We start from the raw sequence: 18,137 nt of genomic DNA on the forward strand, positions 1-18,137 counted from the left end.
CCCTCGTAACCTCGGTTGTGATGAGCTCACATAGCCTCTCGTCAATGGGCTCAATACCATCGCCCAACCATATCCAGATCCCAATCCTGATCCCCCTACTCCAAATCGTGTCACCACCGTACTGAACTACAATATCCCAAAATGTAATGATCAGGATGTCCAAAAAGGGGATCCTCCCACACCGGTTCTCCTTAGAGCTTTCAGATCTAGCATTGGTTCGATTACAGGTCCTGTGGTTTCAGTAGTATGGGCCCAATACTACCTTCCACACCTACATGTACCTTCCCCAAGGCTCTACCTGATAACTCTAATTCGTCCCAGAACAAATCATATCTCACAGGTTACCACATAATGCAAATCCTAGGCTATCCTAAGATTTACTCCATCCATATCAGACAGAACTCAATCCAAACAGGTTGCCTTTATGCATGCCAATTATACTCAGAAAAGGATCAAATAGACTTTTGAATAATAGATTCTACCCTAGGACCACAACTAAACAACGAACAGGAAATAAGGCCAAATCAATCATTCTGAGGCTACAAGACCCAAACCATATACAATTTTAGAAGCATACACATAGCAAAATCCATCCGACTATTATAACTCAAATATCAACATAACATGGCTAACATATTAGGTAACTACTTACTTGGCTCGGCCGATCACGCGCATTGCACTCTCCTCTTCCCCATTTTAAGAAGTTTTTAATTTTTAATTTTTGAAAACAATTTTACCATTTCCTTAGTTTGAGTCTTGACATGTAACACCCATGTTTCTGGGCCAAATCATAAATGATGATGTAATAGTCTAGGTTAACCTTTGTAACTCGTTTCAAAATAATAAAGAGGAATTATGTGAATATTATGAGCTTATTTACTTAATTATTATAATTTAGTGAAATACGGATAAAAATAAGCGTAGAAAATAAATGTTAAATAAAGTCGATATCTATGAAGGAAGTTGTAGTGGTTGAAACAAGGATGTCGGAGATATAAAGAATACCGAAATCCGAGTTATAACGAAGAACTTATAACCTGTCGAAGTTTCGCGACAGAACCGGCACAACGATGTAAGACATAAAAAGTGAATTTACGATATAATGCTTTTTAGCCTTAGTGATCTAAACGAAATTCCTAGAGTTTGTTAAACCGAGAACGTGCATAAAAAGAACGCCCCAATTTGAATTCGTACGAGGAAGTTATGATTTTTCTAAAGTTTCGACTTAGCAGTATGCAGCCCAAAACTTGAAATTTAGATCGAGTGATTTTCAGGTGAAACAATCTAAACGTGAATCGAAGATCTCATCAATAGTAGTACAACGATAAAAACACAGACGAAAATGGACGTTGGATGACGAAGTTATTAATTTTTAACATATTTTTCCTGTTCCGACCTATTAAAAATGTAACTTTAAAAATAAAGTCAAAATTAGCCGATGGAGTCTAAACGAAAGTTATAGAACATAAATTCACCTACGCATGTGGATATAAAGAGCATTAAAAACGGAGCCCGTATGAAAAAGATATGGATTTTTAAAGATCTAGGCACAAATATCGAGACTAGTCCGAAGACGTGCGCCCCACGTAGAGGCTTACGCCCAGCGTATGCATTGCAGGGCCTCGGATCAGCCACGTCGCCCCTCTCTTCGCATAGATGCCACGTATCGCATATGATTGACATCTCTGAGACCGGGAACCAAGAAAATGGCACGTATCACACTACGCGCAGCGTATTCAGTGTATGCCCTACGTACGAGTACGCCCAGCGTACGAGGGGTCAGTGTAACGCCCGTAGATCCGGGCTAGTCAATTTAGAGATAATAGGGGTCGAAAACGACTTTTTGACATAAGATTATTTAGAATAAATAATCTTAACCAAGTTGTAGTGTAACGATAAAAAGACAGACGAAAATGGACATCGGATGAAAAAGTTATGAGATTTTAACGGACCAATCCTGTCCTGGCCTGTTAAAAATATAACTTTAAAAATAAAGTCAAAATTATCCGACGGAGTCTAAACGAAAGTTGTAGAGTATGTCTCCACCTACACGTGGATATAAATAACGTTAAAAATGAAGTTCGTATGTACGAGTTAAAAATTATAATAACATATTTACGTATTAAAATAAAGTATAAATCATATATACGTACACATATATATATACACATGTATATATCATTAGAAAGGTATCGACGATGCGGTCATTATAAGACTAATGTTGAGTTCTTTCGACATTAGTTTAGCACAAATATCATTAAATCTATTTAAAATAGCATTATAAAGAGGTTTTTAGTTGTTTATATAACTAAAAGGTCATTAAGTAATTATGGAGGGTAGTTTTTGAAAATTAAATTAGTATAAATAAGAGTCTTGGGCTCTCATATTTCTTGCATCATTCTCTTGATTCAAGAGTCTTTCTCTTCTTATCCCCCGAGCATTTCGGTCCCTGGTGATTCGACTTCTCTTTCTGTAGTTTTAGTATAGTAAGGTGAGCGTTGAAGCGCTGCACGAATCTTTCTTAGAAAGATTCAGCGACGAAGTTCTGCCCCTGCAGAGCCCGACTCCTAGCTAACACCCCCTTGTAAGTAAGTTATGCTTACCCTATTTTAATATACCTTATATTTAAAATTAGTATTGTTATTATGAACTTATAATAAATATTTGAGTTATTATTATATAAGTGTCGTTATAATATCTTTTTAACTACTCGTGGTACGGGGAATCTGGTTTAAAGGGCCGCATAGGGTTGTTGGATTTCAGAAGTGCTATATGCCAAAATGGTCCTGCCCTCCGGTGTTTTATGTCTAGCCCCTGTCTGTGCATAGTGGTCTTAAAGTATTGTTTAAACGCTTATATAATAATAATAATAATAATAATAATAATAATAATAATAATAATAATAATAATAATGATAATAATAATAATAATAATAATAATAATAATAATAATTAGTCACGGTAAATATTAGACTAAAATATAGTGGTAATAATATTAGGTTTCGTCAAAGAAAATTATTTTAAAGTAAACGAAGCGTTGTCCGAGTACCGAGTCACCACCTTCTCAGGTGAGTGCATAGTTACTTTCATCTTACACATATATATAAAGTATTTTATTTAAATTACGTGCTATGTGTTCATATTATCTGAATACATGTTGTCTATGCTGGATGAACAATTTTATACATGTTTTAAATGATTTAAACTGTATATGTATTTTATATCTACGATAATGTTGGGGTAAAACAAGGGTAGATGTCATAAATGGAATATGAGTTTGATGATGAGTTGAGAGGTGTTATAGACCACGAGGTGAGGGCGAGAGGTGGACGATGTGAGAATCCTTTTCCCAAATGATGGCCCCGTTATTCAGCAGGGTATGGATGACAACTACGGACTATTCTAGACAGTCCAGTGGAACACTAGCAAGCTCACAATCTATAGGTGTTGTGAACGATGGGTTCACCCGGTGTACTCTACACCTTGGCGACCATGCAGACTTGGTGCCTAAACCTTGGCGATCATGCAGACTTGATGCCTAAACCCTGGCGACTATGTAGACTTAGTGCCCGTTGTGTAAACCTTGGCGATCATGCAGACTTGATGCCTAACCCCTGGCGACTATGCAGACTTAGTGTCTGTTGTGTAAACCGTGGCAACGATAGACTTCGTGCAGATTCCTTAGGATGATCCTTAGGAATAAATGAACGAGGAATAGCTTATTCTTAGGGTAGATCCTTAAGAATAAAGAAGATAATTCGGATGGGTAATTGGGTTGATTGCTTAATTGTTTAAACATAATAATCATATTATTGTGGTTTGAAAACCCTATGTACTCACCAGGTTTCCCAACCTGACCCACTCAGTTTATTTATATCACAGGTGTCGATATGAAGTTACATTACACTGAGAGATTAAGGGGATATGAATCACTAGTGATAATGAATGTAAGTTATGTTTATGTTTATGTTTCTGTATTGATGATGACATCCCAAATGTTTTAAATGAATAAAAATTCATTTCTTCAGAAATGTTTTGATAACGTATTTATCATGTTTTACTGGGAACAAATTCCGCAACATTTTTATAAAAAAAAAGGTACTCTGATTTTTATAAAGCATAAACAAAATCGGTCTTTTCTCACCATGAAAATGGGGATGTCACAGTCAGCAGCCACCTATAAAAGGGTGCGAGACTATTCGGGTTTTTGTTTTCAAAATCTATTATCTCTTGCTCTTGACTACTTCTCTAGCTACTTTTAACCCCCGAGGTCCTGGTATCATCCCCGACACCCAAAGCAAGTCCCGAAGCCCCAAAGATCCCAAGAAAAAAAAAAGAATTATCGAGCCGAAACTCTACCCGTGTGGAGCCCAGTTTTTGTGAAAACATCCCGGTTTCATCGAAGAATATTATTTTAAGAGACGAGGTGTTGCCCAATTATCATCTTAAAAAGTGAGTGTGTAGTTACTTTCATCTTACACATAGATATGAAGTATTTTCTATAAAATACGTGCTATGTGTAATTATATTGTTTGTTTATTTGAGGTGGATGTTGAATAGATGTTTTATACAAATTTTAAACTGTATATGTATTTTTATCTACAAAAATGTTGGGTAAAACATGGGTAGATGAAATAGTTGATGTGCGTAAAAATGATGAGAGGCCTCGATATTGTTGTTGCTATTGTTGTTGTTGTAGTCATCTAGCGGAGTATAGATTATGACCACGGACCTTTCTAGACAGTCCAGTGGAACGCTAGCAGGTTCGCAACCTGTAGGTGTTAGTGAACTATATGTTCATTGGTGTACTTCATCCCCCTCGTGGTTTCCTTCAGGACATGTATGGTTGAGGAATCCCTTTAGCAGTAGTGTCCATCCCGATGATGATCCTTAGGCTAGGTCCCTGAGAGAGAGTGCATGCCGTGCCATCAAGACCTGCCCTTGCCCTTAGGCTCAGATGTAACTGAAACGAATCCACAAACTGTAAGCTAACGCTTAGTGAGGTCCCTAGAGAATACTCCACGCAATCCATTTAATCACATAATCATATTAGCTATAAAAGCTACATAAACCACATAAGCCATGCAAACAACATATAGGGATGTCGTGGGCTCGTCTCCAGGGTCTTACTCCAGGATGCCATGGGCGCCCCACATGGTCTTACACCTAAGTGACATGGGCTCCCCCATTGTTTTTAATAGGAAAGTCATGGGCTCTCTACATGGTCTTACATCTAGGTGTCATGGGCTCTCACATGGTCATTAATAGGAAAGCCATGGGCTCTCCACATAGTCTTACATTCAGGTGCCATGGGCTCTCCCATGGTCTTCCTTACAAGCATACCACATACACAACTAGCATACTTCCTAGCACAAAACCAACTATCATTCCACATAATACAACTTCAGCTAGTGTACCACATACCATAAAATGGGCCGTCCTTGGTGCCTTAGACCCATTGGTATGGTGAGGAGACTCACCTCTGTCTGCTGAATCCGAAAGCTGCTCTCCTAACAGTCCATAACCACCCGTGCTGAACAATAATACCATTACCCAAGGTTAGGGCTAAACATAATCCAATTGAAGAACCCAAACCCCAAGTCCTTTTACAATGGCCCAAAAATTCTTCCTTTGCTAATGGGCCAAAGTGCATGTCTAAAATCATTAATGGGCCTCATGGCCCAATAAAGCCCGACCATAGTAACCATGGCCCAAAACAGATAAACTAGCCCACTAACTCAAAACGTGACCAGGCCCAATGTCTAATTATGGCTCAAAGGCTTACAAGCCCAAAACAAATCTGAGCCCATCTGAGGTGCGTACGCCCTACGTACCGCCTTGGTACACGCAGCGTACTTAGTCCCTGAGCTATATGCACTGCGTACTCTAAGTTACACCTATCGTACAAACAAATTAAGTACCTTCTTCCATTAAGTGCTTCATACTCGATGTTCTTACGTCCAATATCAGATATGAGCTCATTACGACGTCCTACGGCATAATGTTGGCAACTTTATGCCCTTGCATGCTATATGAGACTTAAAAACTTCATTCTTCACATTAGGACTTCATATAAAGCTTCAAACTCATGAATGGAGTCTAGATACTCTTCAAGCTAGCACCTTTATGCATCTAGCTTGCTCACAAAGTTCAGATCTAACCATTTCAGTCTTCGGAGTTGCTCAACTCTCAAGAAAATGTCCAAAACCAACTAAAGGGACAATATAGAAAACCCTAGCTAGATCTAATGAATAAGATGGCAAGATCAAAGCTTTATAACTCTATAAGCTCTTCAAAGTGAACTAGATGCAGATTCTTGAAGCCCAATGCCACTCCAAGATTGCTTAGCAATTCCTTCTTCTTGAATGAACTCTAAAATGGCCACAAATACACTCCTTAAGCTCAAAAACACTCTCACTAGGTATCTTAGGTGTAGAAGTTTGAAATGAGACTATGCGGGCTGATTAGGGTTTGGTTCAAAAGGCTTAAGGGTGTTTAAATATGTGGCAACATTCAACAAGAAGTATCCATATTTTATGATGGGGTGACTGTCATGACGAGGCAACTCCTTGATTCTCAAGGTCCACTTACAAAGAACAATTCGGGTGAAGTAAAGTAGTTAATTGAAGAATTTTCAAATCATTCTCGTGAGTACCACAATCCAAGAAACGATTGAGTTAAGGGAAGCGGGGGTGGAAATTCTGCAGACATGGCTGCTATAATGGCCATGCTTGATACACTGGAGAGGAGAATGAAAAAAATGGACCAAACAGTACATGCTATAAGAGTTGGATGTGAAAGGTGTAATGGTCCACACTTGACTAAGGATTGCAACTTAGACGAAAATGGGTATAAAAAGGCTCAAGTTTGCTATTTGAGTGGGGATAAATATGATGAAGATTGGAGAAAACCAAAGAAGGAGTGGCTATCATATGACGAATACAAGAAGCAAAAAGAAGAAAAATATAAGCAGACAGACTGAGGCTTCTACCAAAAAGAGCAACCACCAGCCGAGAAGAAAGTTGATTTCGAAAACATGCTGACCCGATTTATGGAAGCTTCTGAGAAAAGGCATGATGATACTGATGAAGTGTTGAAGGAACACATGAAAATGATGAAAGAAGAGCAGACAATGATGATTGACCAGCAAGCTTCATTAAGAAATCATCAAGCATCGATCCATAATCTCGAAATCCAAATTGGTCAACTAACTACTTTGGTGAGCAACAAATTATCCTCACAATTTCCTAAAACGAATGCTCAATCCCATGTTATGATGATTGAGACTGAAGAAGAGGCCATCTCTGAGTTCTTAGAAGCATTAGAGGAGGAGCCAACGCAGCCCAAACCAAAGCCGAGAAGTTAAAGATTGAAAATCAAAATTCTGCTGAAACACAGAATTCACGACGTGAGCCCTCTATGCTCACGATGTGGGATCAGTCTGAAAAAGAAAACTTCAGAAAATGTTCCGGCTTATCGTTCACCTTTATCATTTTTGTCTCGAGCTAATCTTAGTCCAATGGAAAGGGAGCATTTGGAATTCATAAAGCACGTAAAGGGCATTCCTATAAATACTCCTTTTGTTGAGACGTTATCAAAAATTCCCAAGTATGCAAAGTTCCTACAAGATTTGATAGATACTCGTAAACAATTGAAGAAAAATTCCAAGGTTATTTTAAGTGAGCAAAGTTCAAAAGTAGTGCTGGGAGAGTTACCTAAGAAGATAGGAATTGTTGGACGCCTCACTCTTCCATGTGAGTTTGGGAATAATATGAAGATTTATGCTTTAGCCGATTCTGGGGCGAGCATAAATTTAATGCCTTATTCATTTTATTAGAACTTGAATATTTAGAAGTTGAAGGCTACGAAAATGACTATTCACATGGCAAACCGTTTAGTGACACAACGCCAGGGAATTATGGAAGATATTCTAGTGAAAATTTGGAAATTTGTTTTTCCAATAGACTTTGTGGTTTTAGATATGAAAGAGGATCCCGATGTTCTGATTATTCTTGGTCGCCCATTACTTAATATTGTTGGAGCCTTGGTTTATATATGCGAATCCAAGCTCACTTTAAGAGTTGGAGATGAGAAGGAAATTTTTGGAATAGAAGAAGATTTCAAGGGAAATGGTGTTCAAAACGAGGTTTCTAACATTGATGAAGATGATGAACTTGGGGAATTGGAGAAGTTGATGGAAAAAGAGATGAAAACAATTCAACAAGACAAACGGACAAAACCAAGAGCATCCGTCCCGTTTTTAGTTAAAGTCATTGCATATACAAATCCAACTTCTTGGGTAAGTAAGGAAAGCAATGAATTATTGAGTGATGAGGATGAAGACGAGGTAACTTCTAAGGAGATGAGTCCCGTGGTAGAAGAAGAAAAGATTACATTAGACCTTAAAAAGAATAAATAGAACTTAGAGAATAAAGGTACCAAAAGAAAGCTCAATGAAAATGAGATGAAAGCTAAAACAGAAAACTCAAAAAAAGCATATAAACGACTAGTACAAGCGTACAAAAGACGATGGAAGGAGCAGAAGGTTCAGTTGGTGGTGGAATCTTCAGACGATTCAACGTACGAGGCACAGAGTCCGGCTCACGACTCCACTAAAAAGAAGCACTTCTCGGGAGGCAACTCGAGGCCGGTTTGATTTTCTTTCTAGTTTTTTTTTAGGAAAATTAATCATCTCATCATCTAAGTAATATTGAATAGTAAGACATCAAGTGTGGGGTCCCTGAATTAATTGGTAATTAATTAAGGTTTTCAGTAAACAAGAAGATAGACTTCATAGAAAACTATCTGATCAGATCAAACTCACGACGTGAACACGTATGGCTCACGACATGAGACATGGGGTGTGGAATATTTTAGTCTAATAATTATATTAGCCCAACATTTCCTCTTAGCCCATTTAGATGCCCGTTTTTCTGTTAGCCCAATAACTAAATAAGTCCACTTGATGATTAATTAGATGGCCCAACTGTGTAACCCAAGGCGAACTCACGACGTGAATGCTTAGGGATTCACGACGTGAATATAGAATTACACGGGACCACTGATTAAGGGCAGAAACCACTTTGACCAAACCCATTTCTTATTCCCCACGAAGTGAGAATGATTTCTGGTCCCCCATCTTTCCGATTGTGGCTTTATACACCTTTATATTCCACTTTTGCTTATGTAATCTACACTTTAAGGTATGGATTTCTTGACTTTAATAGTTAATTTTGCTTTAATAGTTAAACTAAGGGCTAGGGTTTGTGCTTAGACTGATGATATTATGACCTGAATTATGTTATACCTGATGCATGTTACCGGAATATGCTTAGAATTGTTCTAGGAGTAAACCCCAACCATTTTATCAGATTGCTTTGATAACAGCCATGACCGATTCGTATGGACAAGATGAATTCACGACGTGAATTATGGGCGTGATGAAATTTTATTATGTTTAATCCTAATCTGCTATAAATGCTTATTTTGGTTTGTGTTGTTTCTTGTTTTACAGAAATGGCTCCTAGGCGCGAGATTCCATCAGGGGTGGCCAACTTGCACCCATTTTATGTCTTCCCAACAACGGTGTCACAAGATGTTCTTACACATTGGAATAACCGTTTGGGGTGGCTACACAACTGTGAGTTCGTTGTTGCCCTGACTGTTAATTGGAAAAGGTTAAGGGAGGTTGGATTGGTTGATCGGTTAAACCCACATCTTACAAAGTTATTTTTGGGTAATGGCTACTCTTTTTCATGCAAAGGGTGGAACAACTTGTTTGCTATTCAAGAACAGGTCTATAAGGAATTGTGTGTGGACTTTTTCTCAACTGTAACATTTCATGAGAATGTACCTGAACCCAATTATCTGCATGCCTTGGTTTTTTGCTTAGGATGAGAATATCGGGAGTGTATCCTGGTTGAATTTTCATGGAGGATGGTATTGTATGAGACCCATGAGGCTATGTCCTCGGAGTTTGCTTTGTTCTTACGAGAGGCTGTCCGTAGATATGAGGGAGGAATTTCCGAGTCCGAGTTATGGAGTAACATTGCATCGGGGGTGTTTAATTTCGGGGTGTCACCGGAAAGCAGTATCAAGTCGCCAATTCACCGTCTCATTCACTGGCTCATCATTTTTTCCATCCATCATAGGAACCATGGAGACAAGGTTACAAAGATTAATTTGTTCTTTTTGTGGTCTATTTTGCAGCCGGGAATGTGTTGCAATATCCCGTACTACTTGGCCCGCTACTTGGTGGAGTCTGCAATGAATTCCCGACCTGGGAGCCTGATATGTGGGGGATATTTTGTGACCCGGGTTGCTCGGTCCTATGGTATAATAATTCCCGAAATCACAAGGACCTTGACTTGCATGGATGGGAGCGAGATTTCATTGGGGTATTTAGAGACAATGCAGTGGTAAGGAACTATGGGACGCATTGGGGGATTGTGCATTCTGATGGTGAAGAGGATGATGACCAACAAACCGAGCAAAACAACCAACCGCTCCTCAACCAAGACCAATAGGATGAAGGAATGTTAGAGGAAGAGGCGATAGAGGAGAACCGGTGCAACAAAATGCACCGTTGGGAGGAGCCTATTATGGAGGAGACTGTAACGCATGTGTTTCTGGGCTTGTCATTAATATTGATGTAATAGTCTAAGTTATCCCTTGTAACCCGTTTTGAAATTATAGAAGTGTATTATTTGAGTATTATGTGTTTTGTGCTTAATTGTGTGTCTTAATTGAATTAAGAATAAAAACAAGCGTCAAAATGAAATGTTAGATAAAGCTGATATCTATGGATAATGTCGTAGTAGTTGAAACGAGGTTTCTGAATATATAAAGAATGCTGAAATCCGAGTTATAACGAAGAAGTTATGACCTGTCGAAGTTTCGCAACAAAACCGGTGTGAAACAGCGTGACGTAAATAATGAATTTACGAATGAGTGATATTTAGCCTTAGCGATCTAAACAAAAGTCGTAGAGTTCGTTAAACTGAGAGCGTGCATAAAAAAATTGTCCAAATCTGACTTCGTATGAGGAAGTTATGATTTTCTGAAGTTTCAACTTAGCAGTATGCAGCCCGAATATTCGATTCGACATCGAGTGATTGTTGCTCAAAATAACCTAAACGAGAATCGAAGATCTCGTTGATAGTAGTACATTGGTGAAAAGACAGACGAAAACGGACATCAAATGAAGAAGTTATGATTTTATAACGGATTTTTCATGTCCCGGCCTCTAAAAATAAATCAAAATTAGTCGACAGAGTCTGAATGAAAGTTGTAGAGTATGGTCTGACCTACGTGTGGATGTAAAGAACGTCGAAAATGGAGCTCGTATGCGAAAGTTACGCAATTTAGAAGTTTGACGAGTCAAATTACGCCGAGCGTAATTTGAGTACGCCCAGCGTACTCGGATGAGTGCAAGTTGCCTGACCAATACTTTAGTGCCCCAAAGTGACGCATGCAGTGACATTGAGTACGCCCAGCGTACTTGGAGTTACGCCCAGCGTAATCCCAGACCCAGCACCCTATAAATAAAAACCGAGATCAGCCATTTTCCATGCCATTTTTCTGTCTTTCTCTCTAGTTTTCGCCTTGGTTTGCGTGCCAATTATATCCCGAAGCCGTGATATCATTCCCGAGTCCCGAAGCAAGTCTCGAAACCCCGAAGATCCCGAGAAGTGAGATTCCCGAGTCAAAGCTCTGCCCGCGAGGAGCCCGGTTTTTATGAAGATCTTCCAGATCTACCGAAGAATACTACTTCTACAAGTCGTAGTGTTGCCCGATCATCTTCTGATCAAGTGAGTGTGCAGTTACTTTCTTCTAACGCATAATTACGAAGTATTTTATATGAAATACATATTATGTGTATATTTTGTTGTTATATGTGTGAATGTATATTCATTCTCTTCTATCTCATAAATATGATTTATTCTCTATGAAGTACGTACTATGGGTATATGTCTCATCTGTTGTTTGGAATATGTATTGAATGAGAATGCTATACAGGTTTTAAACTATGTATAAAAAAATATTTTTTTATCTACTAATATGTTGGGTAGAACATGTGTAGATAGTTGATGTGTGATAAACAGATGAGAGGCCTCGATGTTGTTGTTGTTGATCTAGTTATTCAGCGGAGTATGGATAACGAACACAGACTCTTTTGTAGACAGTCATGTGGAACGCTAGCAGGCTCATAACCTGTAGGTGTTGTGAACGATGTGTTCATCGGTGTACTCTATCCCCTCATGGTTGCCTTTAGGACATCTACTGTTGAGGAAACCCATTTGCAGTAATGTCCGTCCCGATGAAAATCCTAGATTAGGTCCCTTGAGATAGATGTTGTTTTAGGGACGTAAAGTGAGGATAATGGTATTGGGTAATCGGGTTATTGTTGGTTGGTAAAAGTAAATATAATTATTTATTGTGGATTGAAAACCCTATATGCTCACCAGGCTCCCAAGCCTGACCCACTCAGTTTATTTGTATTACAGGTAGTGGCGTGAGGGCATAAGATGGATGAATCATCAAGTTATTTTGTTTATTATACCAGTTGTTATATGTAACTGTTGTATGGTCTATCTTTTTTTGTTTATGCTTTTGTGTCTGTATCGGAACATGACATCCTGGGTTTTGATTATATAATGAAAATACATTTCTTTATGAAATGCTTTGGTAAATATTATTTTATTATATTTTGTTTTTTAAAACAAATTCTGGAACTCTTTTAAATCGAAAGGATTTACTCTGAAAATGTTTAAAAAGCATAAATGAAACCGGTCTTTTCTGGCCGAGATTTTGGGGATGTCACAGAGAGATGTCAGGTTATTTTGATCAGTTGTCGTTGAGTGTTAATTGGAATGGTGGAATGATGGAGACCATGGTGCGACATTTCAATATTGAGCAATCACCACAAATAGGTTACCATTACCCAATTTTCCCAAGGTGGAGTGAGCATCAAAATCATGGAGGCAATGCGGTTGGGACAAGTGGAGCACAAAATGATGAGGAGGATGAGTGATATTTAGTTTTTAGTTTATTTTAGTTTAATTTCATTTGGTTTGGTTTTGTTTTTTTTTTTTTTGAAGTTTGGTTTGTTTTGGATTGTAAAACTATCAAGGTTATTATGTTACTTTGTTTTTTTCTTTGGTTTTTATTCCAGATTTGCTAGGAGTCACGAGAGAGAATCGTTGAGATGCAAAAGAATTTATGTTTAGTAGAGAGTGCGCTAGAATCGAGAGTCGAGACCCATGATTAGAAATAAGTGTGGGGTGAGTCACGAGAGAGGATAAAGTTAGAGAAGAGTCATAAAATCATGCATTATAAATGTCTTAATCCATTAAGACATTTGGTTGAAGTCAAGAGTTGAAGGCATAATTACTTTCTGTTTGACCAGTACTCTCATCGTGAATCCTTAATGTTCATGTCTTGAGTCAGATTCTCAATGGTTATCAAATTTTACGTTTTAGCGATTTCACGTCGTGGCTCTTAGGATTCACGTCGTGAATCTTGTTTTTCTGCAAAAATGAAGACCATTGGTGCATTTTATCCCATGGGTCACCATTCTTCTTCTTAGGGTTATTATGAAGACAATTATGGCTCAGTTTCTCAATGATCCAATGTGGCGTTTGCTTTCCCACATTGTTCTTTCCGCTTTGGAGATTTCCAACACATTTGTTAAAGACTGAAGGCTCGATTCTATATTTTGTTGACACATCTACATATCTCGCAAGTTTCAAGATCCAAGTTCCTTATTCAAAGAAGAGGTCCATATTCAAGATGCATACTTCATCCACATGATTAGAGTTCAATCTTGTCACTTCTATCCCAGGGGAGTCTGTTCCTTTTCCCCCTTTTATTGTTTTTTAATTTGTGCCATGCATACAATGAGGGCATTGTATGTAATAAGTGTGAGGTAGGGGTAGAAAAAGTAAATTGCTAGAAAAATTAGATCATTTAAAAAATTATAAATTAAATTTTAATAGGTTTGAAATAATAATCTAATAATTTAATCTAGTGATGATAATTTGAACTTAAATTGTTGCTATTATATGGGGTGATCCGATGAGAGCTCAAATGTTTAGTTGAGCCAATATACGTTATAGTGCATTTGTGTTCCCTTTATTCTAGTGAAATCATGAGACAAAAACACAACCTCACTTAGTTTGAGGATCGCAATATGTTTAGCATTGTGTACCAGAAATGTATCCAGGAAGACTAATACTTTAACCAATAAAGGTTGAAGTTGAGCGTCCTTGCTTAAGCATGTAGGATAAGAGCGAAAAAAAGTGAGATATTGTAACGCCTGTGTTTCCGGGCTTGCCATTTTTAGCAATGTAATGGTCTAGGTTAACCTTTGTAACCCATTTGAAATAATAAGATTGTATTATTTGAGTATTATGTGTTTTGTGTTTAATTGCTTAATTATGTGGTTTGATTAATTAAGAATAAAAATAAGTGTCGAAATTTAAGTTTAAAATAAACTTGATATCATTGGATAAAGTTGTAGTGGTCGAAACAAGGATTCCGAAGATATAAAGAATGCCGAAATCCGAGTCATAACGAAGAAGTTATGACCTGTCGAAGTTTTACGGCAAAACCGGCACGGCACCGGGAAGCGTAAATAGTGAATTTACGATAGAGCGAAATTTAGCCTTATCAATCTAAACAAAAGTTTTAGAATATGTTAAGATAAAAAGATTTAGCCTTATCAATCTAAACAAAAGTTTTCTAAGATTCGGCTTAGCAGTGCACGACCCGAAACTCGAATTTTAGTTCGAGCGGTTTTTGGCTTACGCGACCTAAATGAGAGTTGAAGGTCTCATTAATAGGAACTCAACGGTAAAAATATGGACAAAAACGGAGTTCGTATGAAGGAGTTATGAATTCTTCGCGATCATTTAACAGTCTAAACGCCTCCTACTGTTAAATTTGAGATCGGTCAAGATTTAGCCGACGGAGTCTAAACGAAAGTTGTAGATCTTGATTTTACCTACGCGTGGATATAAAGAACGTCAAAAACGGAGCTCGTATGCGAGAGTTATGATTTTTCTAAGTTCGAAGGCTAACACGCGATAGGGGTGACGTGGCACCACCCAAAATTTGACACGTGGCACCACCAGAAAGCCACCACATGGACCAACTCGGCGAGTAGGTGTCCCCTACTCGGCGAGTACATCAGATATTTTCACTATAAATAGGATGCGAGGGTTCAGGGTTTATTTGCTCATTTCTTCTCATCTTTGTGTCGAAGCTCTGCATTTTTACCCCCGAAGCCCCGGTATCATACTCTAGCCCCGAGGCAAGTCCCGAGATCCCGAAGATCCCGAGAAGTGCGGTTCCCGAGTCGAAGCTCTGCCCGCGAGAAGTTCGATTTTCGAGGAGATCTTCCAGATCTGCTGAGGAATACTACTTCTATAAGCCGTAGTGCTGTCCGATCATCTTCTGATCAAGTGAGTGTGTAGTTATTTTCTTTCTAATACAATAATACGAAGTATTTTATATAAAAATACGTGCTATGTTCATATATTTGGTTGTGTTATGTGTGAATGTGTATCCACTCTCTTCTATCTTATAGATCTGCTTATTTCTTTATGAGATATGTGTTATGTGTGTGTGTGCCTCATCTGTTTTGTGATATATGTGTTGATTAAAGCATGCTATACAGGTTTTCTTTAAACTATGTATACAAATGTATATTTTTATCTACTAATATGTTGGGTAGAACATGGTTAGACAGTTGGTGTGTAATAAACAGATGAGAGGCCTCGTTGTTGTTTGATTGAGTCATCTAGCGAAGTTTAGATGACGACCACTGGCTATTCTAGACAGTCTTGTGGAAACATTAGCAGGTTCGCCACCTGTAGGTGTTAATGAACTTGGGTGTTCATTCGCTGTACTCCATCCCCCTCATGGTTGCCTTATTTGACTTATATTGCTGAGGTACCCCCGAAGCATGTGTTGTCGCCCCAATGAAATATTCTTAGACTAGGTCCCTTATGTTAGTTGTTTTAGGGACATTAAAGTGAGAATAACGGGAATGGGTAATTGGGTTATTGTTGGTTGGTGAAAATTAAATATGATATTTATTGTGGGTTGAAAACCCTATATGCTCACCAGGCTCCCAAGCCTGACCCACTCAGTTTTAAATTGTATTACAGGTAGTGGCGGAGGGGCATGAGATGGATGAACCATCAAGTTGTTTTGTTTACAAGTCTGCATATGTTTATATTTGTTATATGACTTGTAATGTATTCGTTTATGCTTATTGGTCTGTATCGGAACATGACACCCCGAGTTTTGATTATAATGAAAATACATTTCTTTTATGAAATGCTTCGGTAAACAATGTTTTATCATGTTTTGTTTTTGGGAACAAATTCCGCAACTCTTTCAAATCAAAAGGATTTACTCTGAAAATATTTAAAAGCATAAATGAAAATCGGTCTTTTCTGGCCGAGATTTTGGGGATGTCATAGATATATATATATATATATATATATATATATATATATATATATATATATATATATATATATATATATTAAAAAAAGAGAGAGAAATTACCAAAAAGTTGTAAGAATTTTGGAGCTATCAAAGTTTGAAAATCAAAAGATCAAAGTTCTGAAGAAATTCAAAAGTTGAAGATATAAAAACTCACACAAAAAGGTGGTGAATTCAAAGAAATCAAATATCAAATATCAAAGAAGTGAAGAATTTCAATAACTCCATTGTGGTATCAAAAATATGTAATTTCTAGATTATGTATGCTTGGGTAGCTTTACAAAAATACCTTGAGGTTAGAAAGTTTTATGCGGATGGATTCGGAGGGATACATAAAATGAGCGTTGCTCAAAAGAAGTGGGCATGTGTTTAGGAGGATTGTGAGTATTTAGAATTAGGGGGTCCTTAGGAAAATTTTAAACACAAATGCACGCTTTATGGTCTTAGCATAATGGTTGAGTCTGAAATGGATTGTTCTATATGATGATAGTGATGAGAGTTTGAGTTTAGATAATTAGATTTGCTTGAGGGCAAGCAAAGAATAAGTGTTGGGTATTTTGATATTGCCATATTTATACATGCTTTTAGGCAATATTTACTTATATTTTTATTAATATTTTGGTTATTTGCATTGAATAATGGTACTTATAAGGTTAAAATATATATTGCAGCCAAATAGAAGCATTCTTAAAGAAAAGGGACTAAAAATGACAAAGCATGGAACTTTGGAGGCTTGGAGAATGAAAGAAGAGGAAATCCCGGTAATCTGCTAACTTCACGTCGTGAGTCATAACTATTCACGACGTGAATGGGACTATTCCAGAAGATAAGTATCGCGAAGGAGGAATCCTTATAGAACACAAATATCTACTGAATTCACATCATGAGTCATACTCATTCACGACGTGAGAGCGAATTTTATGATAACTATATATTCTCTTGATCATTACGACTTGAGGGACTTTGGGCATCTTGGAGGGTTCCTGGAGACGAAATTCAGAGGGAGAAAAGGTCTGGAATTGGTTTTCAACACCAAGGAACAAGGAGAAGTTCATTATTAGCTTAATAGTTTGGTACATTTAAATATGTCTTTGAATATGATTTGTTTATGTTTGTTTTCTAGTGTGTCCAGCTAAATCTAGATGCTTCTGTTAGCTAGATGAAGCTCGAACTCATGGTGTTAATACTTTAGATTTGATTTTACTTGTTGGTTATGACTTGTGTTTGATTGATTGAACCTATCATGTTTGATTTAATATTTGATTGCTTTAAATTCTTATTTTGTGTAGTTAGTGAATGTGAATCTGCATGAATTTGAATACCTAATAATTCAGTGAACACTAGTTTATTAGAGCTAAGATCAAACCAATCTTAAATAAGTAATTGAATTATTGAATTAGGTTGTGCTAGAGAACTCATATTATGACCATAAATGTGTTTTTCAAATCAATCTTACATGGCTCCAATTCTATTCAATAATTGGTTATGGTTAACTATTGTATGACCATACATAGATTACATGAATTAATTAATGTTAGTAAATTTAGAACTGGATTGCAAATACTATCCTAATTGGTAACCAACAGTAATTGTCATAACTAATTTATAAACCATTGAGGGAAA

Source organism: Lactuca serriola, chromosome 4 (genome assembly GCF_051521515.1).
Source record: "Lactuca serriola cultivar US96UC23 chromosome 4, Lser_US96UC23_V15, whole genome shotgun sequence".
Classification (NCBI taxonomy): Eukaryota; Viridiplantae; Streptophyta; class Magnoliopsida; order Asterales; family Asteraceae; genus Lactuca; species Lactuca serriola.